The sequence below is a fragment of the Pseudophryne corroboree genome, chromosome 2, assembly GCF_028390025.1.
Source record: "Pseudophryne corroboree isolate aPseCor3 chromosome 2, aPseCor3.hap2, whole genome shotgun sequence".
NCBI lineage: Eukaryota > Metazoa > Chordata > Amphibia > Anura > Myobatrachidae > Pseudophryne > Pseudophryne corroboree.
The window spans coordinates 845,024,916-845,046,699 of NC_086445.1; the positions used below are offsets into that span (position 1 = coordinate 845,024,916).

The window sequence follows — 21,784 nt, forward strand, 5'->3', positions numbered from 1 at the left end:
ACATGGGGCTGTGGCTGAGGCAGTAGGAGGAGTGTGGGTGTCCATTTGGTGGAAGATTGTTCCTCTCCTGAATTCCAGGAGAGGAAAAGCTTTTGATTAGCTGTGCTACCCATTTTAACAATGTTACTGCAAGCCATCATTTGTTCACACACGGCACCATTTTTAAAATTCAAGATGGCCGCAGTGAGCCAATTGCTGCTCAATGTGTCATCGCTCCACCCCCTTGGCCCTAGGCCATCTTGGCCCTATGTTAACCAGCATGAGACAGGGGACAAACAGCCTGATGGCGGAGGAGAAGCTAAGAAGAGCTCCTGCGGACTCCTGAGTCCTGGGAGGGCAGCAGCCAATGCAAAAGAGCTCACATGATCATCACCCTCTGGCGTTTCTATAATGGGGGCAGTGTGTGCGGTGCACACGGGCCCCTGAGTCCAGAAGGGGCCCCACCGCACATGCTGCACCCATTTTCTAAATACTCACCCCTCCAGAGTCCCGCGCCGATGTCCACGGCGGTGTTAAAACTCAGTGAAATTGGCCATTTTTACGGAATTTTGTACATGCGCAGTAGAGAAATCTCAAGGAAAATGGCTGACCCGCCATTTTCCCGGAGATCTGTGCATGCGCAGTAGAGTCTGAGCATTCTAGTGCTCAGACTCTCAGCGCTGCTGGCAGAGAGGAGGGTGCCCGAATGGAGGAGGCTGCACCCTGGACTCCTCCTCTCTAAAAGTGCCCCTGCCATCGCCCCAGGTGAAGATCAGAGATGAAGACGCCGAAGGAAGCCCTGGGGAGGAGGCGGCCATGAAAAAGAACTGTAAAGGTTGCTGCCCAGGTGAAGAAGCAGATAAAGAAATTATGTAAACAGTCGGCGTTGCATGGTTATTTTAATATTTCCATTACAGGGGGGCTATAGGTACCTGCGGGCCCTTATTACTATGTATGCTGGTACTTGTGGTTCTCCAAGTACTGGCATGCGGGGAAGGCTTGCTGGTACCTGTAGTCCCACTGTAAGGACATTATTTTTTTACAGTACTCCAAGCTATCAACCCTGCACCCACCGCCCAGCGGTGCAGGGATAGCCCTGAGCTTAAACCCAGGCCCTGGGTGCCCTGGAGAGGTGGGACCCCTTAATTGAGGGATCCCCACTTCCCCATTGATAAAGCTAAATATTTATCGTATATAAAACACTTTAAGAGGTCTAAGAACACTGTACGCTATCTACGTAAGAAGTACCGTAAGGGTACGCAAGTTGCGTAACGATCGCTCAACCGTAGTCTAGACGCTCAAGCGTCACGTTCGCTTACGGCCCAGAGATCACAGGCAGGCACGCTATTGGCTGCCTACTAACGTAATGATTCGCTATAGCGTAGCGGACGCTTGGGACCACGAGGAGATCTCCAGCGGTGCAGACGCTTACGACGTTAAACCTTTATATCTATACCTTTAACAATGAAATATACAGTAAACCTTAGTGTGGTGATAGAGTGTAAATGCAACCTGGTGTAACCTGATTAACTACAAAGCTGCTTGGGCGTCACCGACGCTCAGGGAATACTTAACACTATAAGAAATACACAGATACCTGGGCTTAGGGTCCAAAACCTATTATATGTATTATGACTATTATACTTGCAAAAGAATCACAGTACAAAGCATACACTACAATATAACATAGACTAACTAACCAGATAATTACACAGGAAATACCATACAAAACAATACAATACAATCAAGGGAAATTAAGGGAAAAAGAGAGGAGAGAGAGATGGCTCATAATAACATCAAGACAATATGACTGCGGAGAAAACTTACGCACAAGGGGAAACGATCGCATGCGCCTCGATATCAGCTCCCGATTATCAGCAATGAGAACCGTTGAAGAGAGTGAACTGGATACGGTCGGCCTGCCTATTTATGCCCCACACACAATACAATTCAATGGTCCCTACAATCTCATTGTTCATTGGACACAGGAATTCGGCTTCGCATTATAACAAAAGGTCATAGGTTGATTCATACAGGTGGGCTGTGACTGTTTCCAACTGTTCAGGTGGGTGGGATACTGGGTTTCCCGCCGCATGACTAAGTAAGAACAAATAATAGTAAATGGACATAAACTTCTTATGTCCATAACTATTCGCACGAGCGATTAATCCGCTCCAAACCAACACCGGAATATTGCTATTTAAATACTCTTCCGATGGGTACCAAACACCACTGTATGACCCCTGTTAGACCCTTCGTACAATACAAAGAGGGATCTCTCTGTTCAGGAACATGCTATGTTAACTAAACTTTCAGTCTCTATCAAAGGGACCATGATCTACAATTTACATTATATAGTGAAAATATGTAATGATTGAGTCGCACGCTACGATCGCATAAACTCTACCGTAAATACGCATACCATGCGCCTGCGGGTGCCCGCGACTGTGAGTATGCGCACGTACGGGAGAGCGTACGCATGCGCAGCACGGACCTGTGTGAGGTGCAAATATGGTAGTGTGCATAGAGATATTTTTCTGACTTTGACAGTCCACCCTTTGGCAGTCAACAATAACTGCCACTTCCTGAAAACATTTCAAAAAGAGAAAAATATATGTTAGGGGTTAATACATTTACATGGTTGGGTAAGGGAGGAGAGGAGATGGTAGGAAAAGGGTATGACCTAGTGAGATAGCAGAAGCATGTGTGTATGAATCCGTGCTTGGGGGTCATGTATCATCGTGCCGTACGTGTTTTAAATCAAGCTTCGAGGTATTGCGAAGTATACATTTGAATTCCTTCTTATCCCGTGGTACTGGTCTGTGGATGGGCTGTCAAACTTTACCGAGCTCTTTTTGGCTTTGGTTGTAACAAAATGGGGGAGCACATTTTAGTTGATGATACATGAATGGGGGAGATATGTGGTTGCTGATATCTGTGCCTGTATTCCCTATCGACTATGTGTGTTATTACCTGAGGGTTGTAGAGATGAAGATAAAGAACACTTATGGAAAATGCAGTGGTATTCTATGTCAGGTTAATGTACATCTGTCGGTTGAAGTTTTGTTCGGTATCAGTTGAAAGTCGTCTTCTTTGCGCTGTTTTGCCCATTAGGTGCGAGCAAAAAGCTTTGTCAATGCCATTAGATTTACAAAAAAAAATGTTGGGCTAGCGTAAGTTTAAGAATTCTAGGGAAACTGGGGATCCATGGCAAAGTTCATCAAATGTCCGTATCTACAGTGGTCAAAACTTCTTCTTTGGTCAATCCGTTGTCTGTATAGCGTCTCGTCAACTTCCTTGTCCAAGTGGGTCTTGTTACCTTGGAGAAAACGGAAAAACAGGTGAAAGAAACGGACCGTAGAAATCGCATTTTCATCACATCATTGTTTCTACATTTGGGTCATAAATCAAGTCCAGGTTCATTACAGTTTCCTCACTCCTTAAACTCATTACTCTTGTACTTTGTTTGCACTTCATTAAAGCCTGACCGCATCTAAATATCAAGCCAATTGATATGAAAACACCTAAGATACATAGGAGAAACTTCCCAACATCCATTATGACTCCTTGAGCCCAGTCTCCTAAACCGGAGAACCAATTTCGCGGGTTCAACCATGACACCCAACCAGTCAGCTCATTACCTACAGCAGCAAGAGTGAGATTGTGTCTCCTGCGAAATTCCCACTTCAATTGGAGAATATCGTCCATCTTTTGGTCTATGACCTCGACCGGATCCTCGGTGCTATTCGTGATATACGTGCAACACTTCACGCCATACTGTGTTGCCAATGTAACACAATATCCGCCTGTCACTGCTGTGAGGTAATTAAGAACCATTCTATGCTGCACCAGTTCTGTTTTATAAGCTTGAAGTTCCCTTCCAGTATATCTAAACGTGTCATCATACATTTCAGTGATATTATCTAACAAATTGGCGAGCGCCGATATGTATTTATAATTCAGCACTCCTCTAGCGGTGCGGGTGAAATCTAACGCGATTAAGAATTGAATCCCGGTGGATTCACTTATCAGATCAGAGGCCGGATGCTCTGTCTTCTCTATCAGGTGCCTTTTAACAACGTGCTCGTAATGGGTGTGAGTATAAGGAGCTTGGGCACCACGGTGTATGTCTTTCATTTTGTCATGTGATACAGTCATTACTTCAGGCAGTACTTTTCCAATATAACACAATCCTTCAGAGTTTGGGGCAAGCCACTTGTACGCCTTTCTCCCGCATATGAAATATGCATCATCGGGGAGAACATATGGGACGGAGTAGGACATAACCATATTACACACCTTCCATGTGAAATCTCCTAACCCTAATTCTTCCATCTGCTTAGTACACGTATCAGGTTGTACGATATGTGCACAGTATCCTGGTGATACCTCTCCAACTTTAGTAATCCTATTTCCTAAGGTATACCTATACCGGAAAGATTTTCCTCTACTGGCTATGTGGCGTACAAGCTCTGTATCTGTAGGCATTCTATCTGCTCTATGCGAAAAGGTCATGGTGTGATTACTCCATGACACTTCCCAATTTCCCGGTTTTCGGGGATTGGAGATGTTGAAACATAATAGGGACCTATCCACATGGTATTGGTGGAGCTTCAAACTAGGAGGGCTGGAGATATTAAACCTCCGGTCCACCGGTCTCCCACCATTTAACTCAAGTACCTCCTCTATCGTTAAAGGAAATGGTACTAGCCCTGATTTGCTATGACCCTGAGGTACTTGAGAGCATACCCAACAATCTGTTTTGTTTAACACATTACCCACTAAGGAGTGATAGTCACTCAATGGATGCCGGTCCATATGGATATTAAAACTGGATTGGCATTTCTTAATGCACCCATCCTCAATGACATTGTTACAGAGCCTACAGATACAGTTTTCTTCAGCTAACAATCCTTCACAATTCCTTCTATGGTCAATGCTATCGGATCGTTTTCTGATACTCGCCTTTGCTTGTTGATTATGTTGTTCTCGGAAAACTACGCCTCCATCTTTATCATCAGGACCTTTCTGGATCCTTTCACGACCTCACTGATACTCTCACCGGAACAGACTGCTCTGGTCAACATCATGGTCAACAGGAAAATCCAGATCACAGTCTCTTGGGGCAAGTCCATCTTACAGGAGGAGAAAAGAAGAAATTTGTAATGGGGGTACAGAAAATCAGTTTGAGGGGGAGAGAAACTTGTTACGATAATTAGTTATCTCGTCTTGTTGTTCTTCTTGTTCTGCTGTCTTCTCAAAGGTGCTGTCTCTCAGTCTTCCAAACGAACATTCTGGTGATGCAATATTCCCTCCAAACCAGCAATCTTTCTGTAAGGAGCAAAAATCTTGCATTACCATTTGTCTAACTGATGGGTGACATACCATCTTTAAAACATGAAAGCATGAGTGAGAAGAGAGAGAAAACAACAACAGCAAAAAAAACAAAGAGAGAGAACAATTTATGTGCATGTGTATATTACTTAAATCAACAATAGCCATCAATAGGAAAAGAGAAAAAAAACAAAACATTTTTCAAACATTTCAAAACACTGTCAGATCATCAGGCTGTCATATCTACATGTCCAATGGTTTCCTTGCGCAGTCCCTCCCCCCAGCACTTCCATATTCCATTGTCTGTATCTGGCCAGAATACATTGGTGCGGATAGGTCATGCTGGGGTTTGGTAGACTTCTGCAAAGACCAAGTATGTATGCAATGTTTGAATCCTACCAATAATCGTCAGAGATGGGGAGAGAGAAAACGAAACATTTCACAGATACATTTACAACTTTTCACCCGGTCATTCCTGTGTCTTCAGTGAATGACCTCCCAATTTATTAACCGTTACCTCAGGCTTACCGTCAGTCCTAATGATCACCTTTTCCTGACTACATATCATGGGTGTGGCCCAAAATTCTTCCTATGTGATCCCTGATTATAATCGTGTGTGTTATAATTTTGCTCATTTCTTGGTCTAGGGGGTCTGACTTTATGTGGGTTATTACAGTTGCTGGCATAATGCCCTTCTCTTCTACAATGATAACAAATCCTTGGCTTTCTCCATGTGCTAGGGGCCTGGGATTCCGGTCGACTTGATGCATCCTCTAGTGCTTGGATGTTCAGTGCCATCAACCGCTCTCCCTGCGCTTCCCTGGTTCTTTGGATATTTCGGTCATGCTCGATAGCGGACTCTCTTAATGCCGCCACCGAGATACCTCTCCAATGTGGTATGGAAGTTTGTACCCTAATTTTTAGTGTGTCTTTTAAGTTGTTCATTAATACGGACACAGCTACCTCTCTGTGGTGTACATTAGTTTCAATGTCATCTATACCAGTGTACCTAGCCATATCCTGCAGAGCCCGGTGAAAATACTCTGATGCGGATTCACCTTCTTTTTGTTTTATTGTAAAGATTTTATTCCATTTTACTACTGTAGGAAAATATTCTTTCAACTGTAGATTGATTCTTTTTACATTATCTTGGTTATACTCGTTTGTTAGTGGCACTTCCTCATCTAGCTTACAATCAGCGATAAATTTCAATGAATCAACATCGGGGGGTAAACATGCCCTCAAAACTGTCCTCCAATCTTTGTTATTTGGCTCTGCAGTGTGTCCTAGCACTCTAATGTATCTTTGACAAGCAACTAAGTCTTTCCTGGGATCAGGAAATTCAGACAGAATTGTTCTTAATTCTGTTCGGGAAAAGGGGCAGTACATGGCGATGTTCCTGACGGGGGTGACTCCTGAAGAGTCAGTTTTCCCATTTGGTACTGCAATTACCCTGACAGGATTAAGTCCAGTAACGTCATTCTGAATTGATTCTACAATATGAGGTACATTTGTTTGTGCGTAATGTATAATACCATACGTACCTGTGGACACGACCTCACCTGACCCTCCATTAGGGGGTTTGATTACAGTCTTTACCGATTGGGTCGCGTCCACCTGGATGTCTTGTGTGATGGCTTCTGGAAGAGGTGCCGACATCGTTCTGGGCTCACTTTCTTGTTGGTGTTCCTGAGGAAAGTTTAACATGGGGTGCGACTTGCATGGGTTAATAGTTGTACATTCAACAGTATTACAATTATCTTTGTTACATTTATTACACTTATTCTTATCTTCTATACTACAGTTGCTAAGAGCGTTTTTATTGTTCACCCTTGTGCTTTTCTCCGCAACCATAATCCCCTCCATTGCCATGTCTCTCCTCTCAAGATGAAAGTTAGGTATGTAAGTTACATTTCTCTGCATGTCACTTTCCTGTAGCCATATCTGCAAACAATCATCATTTTTAACTCGTTGTTTCCAGGATTTTATGAGACCGATCCTCCGCCTTAAATTATGCAACACTTCTAAGTCAAAACTACCTATCCCGGGAAATGGTGCCTTATCCCCCGCAGTCATTCGTGTCCATTCATCACAAAAGGTCTCAGTGTGGGGACCATACCTCCTCCACATTACTAACCGAGCAGACCCTCGGGGTCTGCAAGCCTCTGGAGTCTGAATCCTGACCTCCGACCGTCTCTGTATTGTGCACTTGGCTGCCATTGTGGACCTTTCTAACACAGAAAAACTTCCTAAAATGCACCAAACACAGAACTTCGTTGGAAATCCTTAAAGCTCTTCCACTGAACTTCTTCTGCTCCGGGTATCTCCGGTCCGCCTTCTAGCAGACACGTGTAGCCGTTGCAGGCCCTATCTTTAGAGATTTTCCTGAGAAAATTCCCTTCCTTTTTCTTTACACAAATCACGCTTGCATGTGCTCCCTACAACACGTATGAGGGCAAGATTTACGCATGGATATACGACCTCATATCACGTTGCGTTATTGGTCACACATACAACCGTGCGGTCCAATCGTACCACTTATAGACACTTGTTGCCCATAAATGGTAGGATCATTGGCCAGAGCGTAATACAACGAAAACTTTTATCACACTCTGTTGCACGTTTTCACTTCAGGCCGTGCTCATAGATCACACAGATCACAAAGTCCACAAAACGGGATTCAATACCGTTTTATCACATAGATCACAAAGTCCACAAAGCGGGATTCAATACACTCATACCGTTTTCAACCCACTATCATTCTTATAGTTTTCTGATCAGAAAAATCATTTCCCGTAGTCTGATAGCTCTCCCCAGAGGTATTACAGTAAAGTAAGGTATTTAAACTAAGTTTTGGAAAACTGAAATCAATTTGTGCTATTTATCGCCTTGCGCTATTTACCGCGTTGCGCTATTTACCGCGTTGCGCTATTTATCGCGTTGCGCTATTTATCGCCTGTTAAAATCAACTTGTGGTTTGAGTTACGTGGGCGTACACAGACGCTCCGTTGCGTAATATACGCTGCGTGCGTCGGCCTTTGGATTGTGTACGCAAGTCTTTGTTAGAGACACGTGTACGCAAAGCAAAGATCCACCGTAACACAATTTATACTTTTATCAATGTAGATGATCCTTGATCATCTACCACACACCACACTGACTTCGCCTTATCTCCCAGGCAAAAACTGTGTGTTTGTCTACACTTTAACTATATTACCTTTACTCAAACTATTGAAATAGCGGCAAATCTCTCTCAGCACGTTTATCAACTATAAACTGGCAAACAGGAGAGTGACATACGAAAATACACAAATGAAAAGGAAATGCAGATATATATGTGTGCGTGCAAGACAGAAAAATAAACAGTTTTAAAAGACACTAGCGTTTTGCTCTTACCTCCGGTTCCCGGATTCCTTCAGCACCCTTTACCTAAGCGAAGCAGACGCTTATCCCGTCAGCACTACGAGGGATACAACCTCCCGCCCTTTGCTGATGGATAATGTCTGCTGATATTACCTAGTGCAGATATGTGAAGGACTGGACGGCCCCCAATTGATAAAGCTAAATATTTATCGTATATAAAACACTTTAAGAGGTCTAAGAACACTGTACGCTATCTACGTAAGAAGTACCGTAAGGGTACGCAAGTTGCGTAACGATCGCTCAACCGTAGTCTAGACGCTCAAGCGTCACGTTCGCTTACGGCCCAGAGATCACAGGCAGGCACGCTATTGGCTGCCTACTAACGTAATGATTCGCTATAGCGTAGCGGACGCTTGGGACCACGAGGAGATCTCCAGCGGTGCAGACGCTTACGACGTTAAACCTTTATATCTATACCTTTAACAATGAAATATACAGTAAACCTTAGTGTGGTGATGGAGTGTAAATGCAACCTGGTGTAACCTGATTAACTACAAAGCTGCTTGGGCGTCACCGGCGCTCAGGGAATACTTAACACTATAAGAAATACACAGATACCTGGGCTTAGGGTCCAAAACCTATTATATGTATTATGACTATTATACTTGCAAAAGAATCACAGTACAAAGCATACACTACAATATAACATAGACTAACTAACCAGATAATTACACAGGAAATACCATACAATACAATACAATACAATCAAGGGAAATTAAGGGAAAAAGAGAGGAGAGAGAGATGGCTCATAATAACATCAAGACAATATGACTGCGGAGAAAACTTACGCACAAGGGGAAACGATCGCATGCGCCTCGATATCCAGCTCCCGATTATCAGCAATGAGAACCGTTGAAGAGAGTGAACTGGATACGGTCGGCCTGCCTATTTATGCCCCACACACAATACAATTCAATGGTCCCTACAATCTCATTGTTCATTGGACACAGGAATTCGGCTTCGCATTATAACAAAAGGTCATAGGTTGATTCATACAGGTGGGCTGTGACTGTTTCCAACTGTTCAGGTGGGTGGGATACTGGGTTTCCCGCCGCATGACTAAGTAAGAACAAATAATAGTAAATGGACATAAACTTCTTATGTCCATAACTATTCGCACGAGCGATTAATCCGCTCCAAACCAACACCGGAATATTGCTATTTAAATACTCTTCCGATGGGTACCAAACACCACTGTATGACCCCTGTTAGACCCTTCGTACAATACAAAGAGGGATCTCTCTGTTCAGGAACATGCTATGTTAACTAAACTTTCAGTCTCTATCAAAGGGACCATGATCTACAATTTACATTATATAGTGAAAATATGTAATGATTGAGTCGCACGCTACGATCGCATAAACTCTACCGTAAATACGCATACCATGCGCCTGCGGGTGCCCGCGACTGTGAGTATGCGCACGTACGGGAGAGCGTACGCATGCGCAGCACGGACCTGTGTGAGGTGCAAATATGGTAGTGTGCATAGAGATATTTTTCTGACTTTGACACCAGGAATCCCTGGCCTGGGCTGACTAGGTAGGGGGGGCGAATGCTTTTGCCGGTGTGATCCCATCAATTGTGTCCCCTGGCTGTGGCATTATTCCCTGCTAGTGGAGCCTGGTGCTGGTTTTAAAAATATGGGGGATCCCTACTCGTTTTTTTCCACCATATTTTTAGAACCAGTGCCAGCTTCAAGAGCCAAGTTCTGGATCATTAAATACAGGGAAACTATACACAATTTCTTCCCTGTAGTTTGTGAACCAGCACTGGCTCAAAGAGCACGGGGCTAGTTATGCTTTAGGGTTGGTACCTCACACTTTTTTTTTTCTTCTTAATTTTTTAACTATTAACACAAGTGGGTGGCAGGTAGTAGCACAACCCAGAGGCGTCAACGGAGCGCACTCTGTACTATTACACCCCTCCCCCCGCTGCCACCTGCTCAGGCCGCTGGAGCCGCTGGCACCTGAAAGGGGGTGTGCCCTAATTTAAAAGGGGCGTGGCCTTGTGGGTCTTTTCTCCTTCGCTCCGGGGGCATGTCCAGCTTCCCCGAAGATGCTGGCTGCTCCCGGAGACTGGACTGTGTGTGTGCCGGCTCTTCTCTGTGACAGTAGCCGAGTGCTGCAGGAGATTATCTCACTGCAGCACTCGGCTCCTATCACTGCAGAAGAGCTAGCACTTTGGTGTCACCCCTTCTGAGGAGAACACCCGGGTGCGGGCCGCATCCCCCGCACCTGCCTTCTGACACCACTGGCACTACCCGTTATTTACATTTCCTACATACAGTGTGACTAGTAAAATGACAATCGGTTGAGCACTATCGGTATGGGCACTATCAAGATTTCAAGATGCAATCGAAATCTGCAGACAGCTGAGAGAATTCTGTAATGTATGGGCAAGTTAGATGGTTTGTACGCCGTCGGACGGAAATGAGGAGGCAGCAGTGGGTGTCATTATGCTCAGGTTAGCTTCTGTCCATATTAGCATATAGTCGCAATTGTGGATGCATAGGCGTGCGCAGAACATTTTATTAGGGGGTGCACCATCGGAGGGGCGTGGTTAGCACCACCTACTGGGCGTGTCTAGTACCGCCTATTGACACTCAATACAATATAAATCACATACCGCAAGAGGCGTGGCCACTGCAAACACGTGTCAATATGACACGCCATCTGTTTCTCATCACTCTTGGAGCATTCCTTTCTATTCCATATGACCTTACCTATATGGTGGTTTCTTACAACAGGGAACCTCTGAAGATGCTCTCTGCCCAGTGAGGGCATTTCTTCAGTCTATAATTACTATTCATGTAGGAAATTGTATGGTCCGGAAGATGCCTGTTTGTGTAGGAATATAACCAAGATCATCATCATGCAACAGACGTTCAACAAGACTCGTGTCATCTTCTGCCCCCGGCATCTCTCAGCCGCACCATCATCTCTTCCCTGTGTCTCTCAGCCCCTCCATCACCTCCTCTCCCTGCATCGTCTCTCACCCTCACAATCATGCCCTCCCTGCTTGATCTCTCATCCACCCACACCATCATCTCCCTGCCATGCATCTCTCACAATCCACCTCACTTTGTATCTCTCAGTCTCCCCCTTCCCTCTGTGCCTCTCAGTCCCCCATTCACTCTGTGCCTCTCAGTCCCCCATTCACTCTGTGCCTCTCAACCTTCATTCTGTGTCTTCCAGCCTACCACCCTTCACTCCGTGTCTCTCAGCCTGCCCCCTTCATTCTGTGTCTTCCAGCCTCCCACCATTCACTCCGTGTCTCTCAGCCTGCCCCCTTCATTCTGTGTCTTCCAGCCTCCCACCATTCACTCCGTGTCTCTCAGCCTGCCCCCTTCATTCTGTGTCTTCCAGCCTCCCACCATTCACTCCGTGTCTCTCAGCCTGCCCTCTTCACTCTGTGTCTTCCAGCCTCCCACCCTTCACTCCGTGTCTCTCAGCCTGCCCTCTTCACTCTGTGTCTTCCAGCCTCCCACCCTTCACTCCGTGTCTCTCAGCCTGCCCTCTTCACTCTGTGTCTTCCAGCCTCCCACCCTTCTCTCCGTGTCTCTCAGCCTGCCCTCTTCACTCTGTGTCTTCCAGCCTCCCACCCTTCACTCCGTGTCTCTCAGCCTGCCCTCTTCACTTTGTGTCTTTCAGTCTCCACCTCCCTTCACTCTCTGTCCAGTGCCGCTTACACACAATGCCCATAGTAGTAATGCCCCTTACACAATGACCCTAGTTGTGCTCCTTACACAATGCCCACTGTAATTGTGCCCATTACACAATGCCCAGCAGTAGTTGTGCCCCATACACATTGCCCAGACAGTAGTTGTGCCCCATACACAATGCCCAGACAGTAGTTGTGCCCCATACACAATTCCCACAAAAGCAGTGCCTCTTACACAATGCCCATAGTAGTGCCCTTTACATAATGCCCATAGTAGTAGTGCCCCTTACACAATGCCCACAATAGTAGTGCCCCTTATACAATGCCCACACAGTAGCTGTACCCCTTAAACAATGCCTATATATTAGTGACCCTTGCACAATGCCCATAGTAATAGTGCCCCTCACGCAATGCCCATAGTAATAGTGCCCCTCACGCAATGCCCATAGTAATAGTGCCCCTCACGCAATGCCATAGTAATAGTGCCCCTCACGCAATGCCCATAGTAATAGTGCCCCTCATGCAATGCCCATAGTAATAGTGCCCCTCACGCAATGCCATAGTAATAGTGCCCCTCACGCAATGCCCATAGTAATAGTGCCCCTCACGCAATGCCCATAGTAATAGTGCCCCTAACGCAATGCCCATAGTAATAGTGCCCCTCACGTAATGCCCATAGTAATAGTGCCCCTCACGTAATGCCCATAGTAATAGTGCCCCTCACGCAGTGCCCATAGTAATAGTGCCCCTCACGTAATGCCCATAGTTATAGTGCCCCTCACATAATGCCCATAGTAATAGTGCCCCTCATGCAATGCCATAGTAATAGTGCCCCTCACGCAATGCCATAGTAATAGTGCCCCTCACATAATGCCCATAGTAATAGTGCCCCTCATGCAATGCCATAGTAATAGTGCCCCTCACGTAATGCCCATAGTAATAGTGCCCCTCACATAATGCCCATAGTAATAGTGCCCCTCACGCAATGCCATAGTAATAGTGCCCCTCACGCAATGCCATAGTAATAGTGCCCCTCATGCAATGCCATAGTAATAGTGCCCCTCACGTAATGCCCATAGTAATAGTGCCCCTCACATAATGCCCATAGTAATAGTGCCCCTCATGCAATGCCATAGTAATAGTGTCCCTCACATAATGCCCATAGTAATAGTGCCCCTCATGTAATGCCCATAGTAATAGTGCCCCTCACGCAATGCCATAGTAATAGTGCCCCTCACGCAATGCCCATAGTAATAGTGCCCCTCACGCAATGCCCATATAATAGTGCCCCTCACATAATGCCCATAGTAATAGTGCCCCTCATGCAATGCCATAGTAATAGTGCCCCTCACGCAATGCCATAGTAATAGTGCCCCTCACGCAATGCCCATAGTAATAGTGCCCCTCATGCAATGCCCATAGTAATAGTGCCCCTCATGCAATGCCATAGTAATAGTGCCCCTCACGCAATGCCATAGTAATAGTGCCTCTTACACAATACCTTTAGTTGTGGCCCTTACGCTATTATTCCTCCGATTCCTCCTCCTCCTAGGAACGCTGTTATGTGGCGTGGCAAACATGAGTAGAGAGAGAAGTGAGCACAGGCGCGCTGGCGGACGCGCGGCGTGTCGTCAAGAAGCAGAGCCAGAAGAACTAGGTTCCGTGACTTCCGTTCCGTCTCTTCAGTGCAGTGTGCGGCCACTACTAAAGTAAACTGACAGTCCCTCCTGATCGGGCAGCAGGCGGTGGGGACTGTAATGACCAACACTCATCTCGACAGTCACTGCAGCAGTGCTGCTGCAGGCGTAGCGTGTGTGCGAGGGGTGCCGGACATTAGGGGGTGCCTGTGCGCACCAGGCACCCCCCGTGCGCACGCCTATGTGTGGATGGCAAAACATAGCTACAGCAATCACATCAACAACCACATCTGAATGAGGACCAAAGGCGCTATTGCTACTGACAAGCAGCCTGGTATCAGAAATGTTTTGAAAAAGTGGTGGGCATTCCTGAGCGGTGACTTTGAGGTGGCTACAGTGGTTCACGGTGATGATCTGGCATGTTACGGGAGTCATGCAGGCACATCGGTGAAGTGTTTGCATGCTCAAACACAGAATCATTCACATTTGGAGGCCAGAGATCTCGTGCAACTTTTAATGGTGCAACCGATGATGGCCTCTAATGATGTACCATGCAATATTACAGTGTGCACAGATGCTGAAAGTGTGCACATCAGTCATTGCACATTCATATGCACAGATGTAGACCAGGGAAGGGTTTTGTAGCAGCATCAGGATAAAGTGACAGATGACCCCCCAAAAAATCCAGATGCGGTCACGTCTATCTCTGAATCAGGCCCTTAGTGGCCAGAGTTAGTTTCTACAGTAATAGCTGGAATAGTTTGATCTTTTTTTATGCAACATTAGCTTCAGCAGTATTCACCTTTTTAAGTCTAACTAACCAAATTATACCAGAAACACCAGATAAAGTATCAGGGCTTGAGGATATTATTTGCCTGGAGCAGTAACAGTATATCACTTTTCAGCACTTATACTATATATCCAAAGCAAACACCCCTTATATGGGAATCTCTGAGTGACACCCTTTGAGGAATGTGTGATGAAACAGAACCACCTCTAAAACATGCTACTCATGTAATGGCCCCCTGTGACATGACTACATCATCATTTAGCCATGGCCCCTCTAGTACCGACAGCCCTATGCACGGATGATGTAATAGTTAGCATTACTGCCTTACAGCACTGGGTATCATGGGTTTGATTCCCATCATGACCCTAACTGTGTGGAGTTTGCATATTCTCTCCGTGCTTGTGTGGGTTTTCTCAAGGTACTGTATTCCAACAATATGCTGGTGGGTTAACTGGCTCCAACCAAGACATTAACACTAGTGTGAATGTGTTTGTGTGTGTGTGTGTGTGTGTGTGTGTGTGTTTTTCTACATGTGGTAGGGAAAATAGATTGTAAGTTCCACTGGTGTAGGGACTGATGTGAATGGCCAAATATTCTCTGCAAAGCTCTGCAAATATGTGTGCACTATATAAATAACTAATAAACCAACCATATTACAGGACACTTTGATCAATTGGGTCTCCTAGTTGTCTATGGGAGTGCCAATCACAGTCTCCGCTAAGACTGTGTTTATACATTTTGCAGATGGATATTGCTATAGCAAACTACAGAATATTCAGACATATATACCACAGTCACATCTCCACATAGGTAAATGTAGGGGAGGGTTCTAGTTGCCAGAAAACCCCCCTCCTCTTAACCACCGGCTCAAATTCTGACCACAATAGCCACAGTAATTAATACAATTAGTTGAGCTGCCACCACAACATGCAGTTTAAGAGACAGTGCAGATCTGCTGCACATACAGCTTTTTCTACCAAGTTTGCTATGTATGTGGGTCTGATCGCTCAGTCACCTCACTGGACCAGATATGCTGCCAGGAAGAAGAGACAGCAGAGGCGTAACTAGGGTTTTTGGAGCCCAGGGCAAGATGTAAAATGGCGCCCCCCCCCCCCCCCCAAAAAAAAAAAAAGCACACAAAAAGAGGCATGTGCGTGCGCCGAAAAAATGGGCGTGGCCACACCCCAGAAGGGGCGTGGCCACGCCCCAGAAGGGGTGTGACCACGCTCCAGAAGGGGTGTGGCCACTGAAAATGGCCCACAGTGACAGTTACATTGCCCCACAGTGCCAGATACAATGCCCCACAGTGCCGGATACATGCCCCACTCAGTGCCAGTTACAGTGCCAGTTACATTGCCCCACAGTGCCAATTACATTGCCCCACAATGCCAGTTACATTTCCCCACAGTGCCAGATACAATGCCCCACAGTGTCGGATACATGCCCCACAGTGCCAGTTACATTGCCCCGCTGTGCCAGATACATGCCCCACAGTGCCAGTTACAGTGCCCCACAGTGCCAGTTACATTGCCCCACTGTGCCAGATACATGCCCCACAGTGCCAGTTACATTGCCCCACTGTGCCAGATACATGCCCCACAGTGCCGGATACATTGCCCCACTGTGCCAGATACATGCCCCACTGTGCCAGTTACATTGCCCCACTGTGCCAGATACATGCCCCACAGTGCCGGATACATGCCCCACAGTGCCATTTACATTGCCCCACAGTGCCATTTACATGCCCCACAGTGCCAGTTACATTGCCCCACTGTGACAGATACATGCCCCACAGTGCCAGTTACATTGCCCCACTGTGTCAGACACCCCACAGTGCCAGTTACATTGCCCCACTGTGCCAGATACATGCCCCACAGTGCCAGTTACATGCCCCCACAGTGCCAGATACATGCCCCACAGTGCCAGATACATGCCCCACAGTGCCAGGCCCCACTCAGTGCCAGTTACATGCCGCATTTGGTGCCAGTTACATTGCCTGCCAGTTACATGCCCCACAGTGCCAGTTACATACCCCACAGTGCCAGATACATGCCCCACAGTGCCAGGCCCCACTCAGTGCCAGTTACATGCCCCATTTGGTGCCAGATACATGCCGCACTGTGCCCGTGCCTCCCCCCCCCGTTCACTCACCGGCCGCTTATGTGAGGGGAGGAGAGCGCAGCGCAGCGCCTCTCCTTCCCCTCACCGCCTCTCCTTCCCCTCATTGCTCCATCCAGGTCTCCCGTCCCGTCTCCGGCGGCTGTGTCTGGCGCCGGTTTGCTAGCCAATCAGAGCTCGCGGACCGGCAGCCAATCAGGAGCCGGTCCGCAAGCTCTGATTGGCTAATGCCGGAGACCGGACACAGCAGCGCTGCTAGTGCTGGCAGCGGCGGTGAGGGGAGGGAGAGACGCTGCGCTCTCCTCCCCTCACATTTAGGGTTGACGGGGGCGAGTGGGGCATGATGCCCTGGCCGCCGGCGGCGCCCCCCTCTCCTGGGCCTGCCAAGGCGCCCAGGGCACGTGCCCCACTCACCCTACCCTAGATATGCCTCTGAGAGACAGGAGCCTTACCATGAGGTAGGAGAATGTGTGCTGTTCTGTCTCCTACAAGTGGTTTTATGTATGTTATTTATTTATATATAACCTTTTCTTGACCAATTATGTTATTTATATTAAATATGTTTGATACCACCTATCCTATAGAGTGTGGAATGCATTTGGAAACCCCCCTCTAGGAATTCTGCATTTGCCCCTGTTCCACTTTTATCTGAGTGGGTGTAATTGGGCAGCAACGGAGAACATAAGAAAAGTGTCCTGTGGGTGTGACCTAGTCATGTAGACAAAATTGAGGGCTATTCAGAGATGAGCGGCCACAGAGATCTACTTGATTACTTGCACCATGGATATTACAAGTGCAAATGTGCTGATAGTGATAACAGTATTTTAGGTGGATGGGCTGGTGATGCCGCCAATTATGAATACAAGATAAAACAGTACTCAGCAGGGTATATCTTATCGTGAGGAGTTAAAGAGAGGGGTTGATTAAACGTATCTTTTGGAAATGCCGCACAGGATATAATTGATATAGGAATATAACTTAGTACCAAAATAGAAAATTGCAAAGAAAACTAGGTTTTCTAATTCTTATAGTTTGGTGGTGCACCCAGAGTCAGTATTAAGACTTGAGACAACAGAGAGAAAAGAAGACTCTTTTGTGGGTGCACTCTTGACTTTGAACAATGTATGAAATATACAAAATATGATATATAATAATAAAATCAACTTTTATTGACAAGAATTAAGATAAATAGTGGTTAATGAAAGAAATAACAGTCAAAAAGACAATATAAGCAAAAATTGCTAATGAATGAAAGAAATAACAGTCAAAAAGACAATATAAGCAAAAATTGCTAATGAGTGGTTAATGAAAGAAATAACAGTCACAAAGACAATATAAGCAAAAATTGCTAATGAATGAAAGAAATAACAGTAAAAAAGACAATATAAGCAAAAATTGCTAATGTATTAATAACATACCGGCTGACGGAGTTAAATATAGATGTTATAAATGGTTAATGTAAATATTTGTAAATATTTGACGCTGCGTTCCAATAACAGATAGATCCCTGTCCTGTCTTAGTGCCAAAATGAATAGTCTATGAAACCTGCATACTGATTACAATTAAGAATATAAATTCCTATTATATCCAGCTGATACAGAGTGAAGAAGCAGTAGGAAATAAGATGGCAGTGTGAATCTGCTGTCAATGTTAGACACTGAGCATGTGGAATCAATGTATGCTCTACTATACTGAGTCTTCCTCAATGGTCCCCCACTTGAGTACTGATCCAGCCCAACACTGATTAGCTTCCAAGTTCAGACGGCTTCGGGCGTTTCCAGTGTGGTATGATAGTAGAGAGAATAGGCGCTAATAGGAAGCTCTGGAATCACTGATGAGAGTTCACAAATTACATAGTATCAAGAAAGAGACAGAAATAAGCCAATAGAGGAAAATAGATGGATCTGCTGCCAATGTTAGACAGGGGTATGGCCCTGAATCAATGGTGAGAGTCCATGAAATTAAATGTAAATAGGAATAGGAAAAAGGAGAGAATAGAAATACCAGTATAAATTAGGTATCAGCAAAATCATATATCCTGGTGGACTATTAGAAGTTAATAAGGAGCAAATGGACACAAGAACCACAATCTTTTGCAATTGCTGAAGTGAAGCCAGACAACAGTGTTACCACTGCAAAAAAATGTACTGCATTACTGCTAAATAGAGGCAAAGTGATACAATGTGGTCATAGAAATTGACTATGATAAGAAAACAGAGCTGAGAAAAAAGGGGGGGGGGGGGGGTTTGTAACCAGTGAAAGGATAGTATTCCTTAGGCTGTAACTGCAGGTTGAGGATTCAGGATAAGTTTCTATTATCTCATGGTACATGTATAAATCAAATGGAAGAGTATACTGCCGACATCTATCGTTAGTTAGACTTAGAATAAAGGTTGCTGATACTTGATAGGAGATAAAGTATGAGAGAACACCTGAGACCAATAGTATTCCATAAATCTCAGGTGTTCTCTTATACTTTATCTCCTATCAAGTATCAGCGACCTTTATTCTAAGTCTAACTAACGATAGATGTCGGCAGTATACTCTTCCATTTGATTTATACATGTACCATGAGATAATAGAAACTTATCCTGAATCCTCAACCTGCAGTTACAGCCTTAAGGGGGGTACACACGGAGAGATCCGTGCTTAAAATCTAAGCAATCTTGCTAGATTGATTAGATTTTAAGCACGGATCTGCCGTGTGTATGCCCTCCAGCGATAGCGATGCGCGGCCCCGCGCATCGCTATCGCCGATGCTAGATTGAGCTGCATGCAGGCTCAATCTAGCGGGTCGCTCACTTCACCGTTGTGTGAAGTGAGCGGCCCCCCGTCGGCTTTCCCCCTCGCTCAGCACATCGCGCTGTGCTGAGCGGGGTGAGAGATGTGTGCTGAGTGGTCTGTGTTAAGATCGCTCAGCACACATCTCTCCCATGAGTACCCCCCTTAAGGAATACTATCCTTTCACTGGTTACAAACTCCCCCCCCCCCTTTTTCTCAGCTCTGTTTTCTTATCATAGTCAATTTCTATGACCACATTGTATCACTTTGCCTCTATTTAGCAGTAATTCAGTACATTTTTTTGCAGTGGTAACACTGTTGTCTGGCTTCACTTCAGCAATTGCAAAAGATTGTGGTTCTTGTGTCCATTTGCTCCTTATTAACTTCTAATAGTCCACCAGGATATATGATTTTGCTGATACCTAATTTATACTGGTATTTCTATTCTCTCCTTTTTCCTATTCCTATTTACATTTAATTTCATGGACTCTCACCATTGATTCAGGGCCATACCCCTGTCTAACATTGGCAGCAGATCCATCTATTTTCCTCTATTGGCTTATTTCTGTCTCTTTCTTGATACTATGTAATTTGTGAACTCTCATCAGTGATTCCAGAGCTTCCTATTAGCGCCTATTCTCTCTACTATCATACCACACTGGAAACGCCCGAAGCCGTCTGAACTTGGAAGCTAATCAGTGTTGGGCTGGGTCAGTACTCAAGTGGGGGACCATTGAGCAGGGCCGAAACTAGGGGGGGGGCTAGGGGGGCACGTGACCCGGGCGCGAGACTGGAGAGGGCGCCGAGACAGTCAAATTAATCCCTCCTAAATTCCACCGCCGCTGCAGCAGAGGCCGCTTGTTGGTTTGCGGAGCTTAAGCCTTGTGAGGACTGACTGTGTTGCTGCTGCTATATGGTGATGTCCTGCGCTGGCCACGCCCCCTTCACTGCTGCTCTGCTCCCGGCCGCTGCTGCAGCCTCCGATGTTACCTGTATGGTCACATCAGGGGTTCTCAGTGCAGCGCCAGCCACAGCTCTCCATCCACCTCCCCCGCCCCCAGTCCTGCCCACATATCCGTCCAAGAGTGGGTGGCCCACTAGAGATGACCCGGAAACAGCAGTGCCGGAGGCGCCCGTGAAGCGCAAGTGTACGATGGCCCCCAGAGACCTCTCTGTCTCTCCAGTTTCAGGATCTGCCACTGCAGCAGCATGCTGACTCCTCGGTTTCTGACCGAGGTCCTCAGTCCCTTAGAGAAAGCATGCATGTCGGACTCTTCTCCTGATAGAGGTGCCTCCAGTGCTGACCATGAATGGAGACCGACTACAAGGAGATAGAGGCAGAAGAGGTGAGGGTTCAGAGTGATCGGTGGGTGCAGCAGGTAGCAGGTACGGGTAGTAGTGTATGCACAGAGACAGCAGCTGGCAGTCTGTCATTACTGCAGTGCAACAATGCAACATACATGTGTAATTATGCATACTGCTACCTGTGTGGTGGCAGTCAGGTCCCTAACTGTGTTCATCTGTCACATGTTTATTTTCTTAGTTCTATTAGAATTTCATATGCAGATATGTGGAGAATAAATAATACATTTTAGTTTTGCCTCAGTAGCCGTTTTCCAGCCTAAATATACTGTATCGTTACAGACACAGGCATCACTTGATTGAGCTCAACAAGGGGGTCATACCTCAAAGGGTCACCGCTTGCCATTGTGTTTGCTGGCATGTTTGATGAAGGTACCTTCACAATACTACTGCACACTCTACTAAATTACTCCTTTTTGCATTTAAACAGTGTACTTTATTGCTTGAGTAAAACATTTTATCTTAGTTCAGTAACGTTTAAAAAAAAAGTTACACTGAGCCTGAGGCACTAATAATGCATGTTAATAGTCACTGGCTTATCATGGATGGGGATAATTAAATAGGGGTACTACTGTGGCGCACTGTGTATAAGGGGTACTACTGTGGCATAACGTGTGTGGTGTTTTTTTGTTGTTGTTTTTTTTTTTTTTTTTTTTGGGGGGGGGTGAGATATTACTGTCTCGCCCCGGGTGACAAAAT

At 45.8% G+C, this 21,784-nt stretch overlaps 1 long non-coding RNA gene and 1 pseudogene across 1 annotated transcript in view; one reads left to right on the top strand and one right to left on the bottom strand.

The window, feature by feature from the left end:
* Positions 1-21,784, top strand: part of LOC135051304 (uncharacterized) — a 109,271-nt gene that overhangs the window by 46,257 nt on the left and 41,230 nt on the right. The window lies entirely within an intron of this gene.
* LOC135051744 (5S ribosomal RNA) lies at positions 18,623-18,741 on the bottom strand (annotated as a pseudogene).